Raw genomic sequence first — 1,327 nt, 5'->3', positions numbered from 1 at the left:
AAACACACGACCTCAAGGAATTTTCGCAACGTCTTATCCACTAGACTAAGGCTTTAACTTGTGTCAAGAGGTGCCAATACTTATATATGTATTTATTAAACTAAAATTTGACCTCTATATACAATGTAATTTTCCGACGAAGGAGTGTCGCTTGACACCCTTTAAGTAAGGGTGGGTCCGCCCCTGAGTAGACGCACACGTTCTACACATATGACGCCACACAAGACACAAATTTTTCATGTAGGATGCCACATAGGATGAATGTGTCTTTATTTAATTTTATACAAGTTTAACTGTTTACTTGTGTACACCCAAAGTTAGAGGGGCTAGATGTCAGCTAAAGCAGTTAAACGACACATTTATATATTATGTCTAAATATGATAGAAACATCTTTCTCCATATATGAACATCTCATTTAAAAACTTAAACAACTAAAAATAACATACATTTTTTTTTTATTATTATTATTATTATTATTATTATTATTATTATTATTTTAAAAAACATATACTTTTATTATTTATTGTACTCTCAACAAAATTACCTTCCTTACCTCATGGTCCTCATCGATAGGTATTCTATCCACTTACACACGAGATCGGATGGATATGATACTACTGCCCTTCCACATAGACCGTCGTGGCATGAACGAATTTCTTCGCTTCAATTTCATAGAGGGACTAATTGCTTATCCGGGTTGAAGGGAGTCGAACCAATCTATTGTTTTATAAATTAATGAAAAATGTGTATGGGTGCGGTGGAGGAAATTTAAAACTCGTTTGGTCTTAAGTTTTTTATATTCACTTTGAAAATCACATTTGCCCATGAAATATAAATTTGGAAAATATCCAAAACTCTTTTTTCATTTTTATTATAATTTTTCTTTTTCAAATTTTAGCCTATTTTAAAAATAAAAATGATCCCATTTAAATTATATTTCATATTTAAATCATATTTCATGTTTTTCTTTTTAGAAAAAGTATATTCAAAATAAATATTATTTACAAACATCATAATCAAACTCAAGTCCATCTTCAACTCCATCTTCAAAAACTTTATAAGCGTATTAAATTTTTTATGTACATATTTTGTATGTTGCAATTAGGGGTGTACAAAACCGAATCGAAAATAAAATCAAATCGCAAATCGAGAAAAAAATCTGACTAGTGATTGGTTTGACTTGGTTTGGTATTGAAAAAAAACCCCGACTATATTTGGGTTGGTTTGTTTTTATTAAAAAAATCCAACCCGAGACCAAACCAACCCGAATTATATATATAATTTTAAAATTTTATTTTATACATAAAAATATTTAGTTTGATAATT

Source organism: Solanum tuberosum, unplaced genomic scaffold (genome assembly GCF_000226075.1).
Source record: "Solanum tuberosum cultivar DM 1-3 516 R44 unplaced genomic scaffold, SolTub_3.0 scf00093, whole genome shotgun sequence".
Lineage (NCBI taxonomy): Eukaryota > Viridiplantae > Streptophyta > Magnoliopsida > Solanales > Solanaceae > Solanum > Solanum tuberosum.
The sequence above is the reverse complement of the archived record's forward strand: the minus strand, read 5'-3'. Positions refer to the sequence as shown.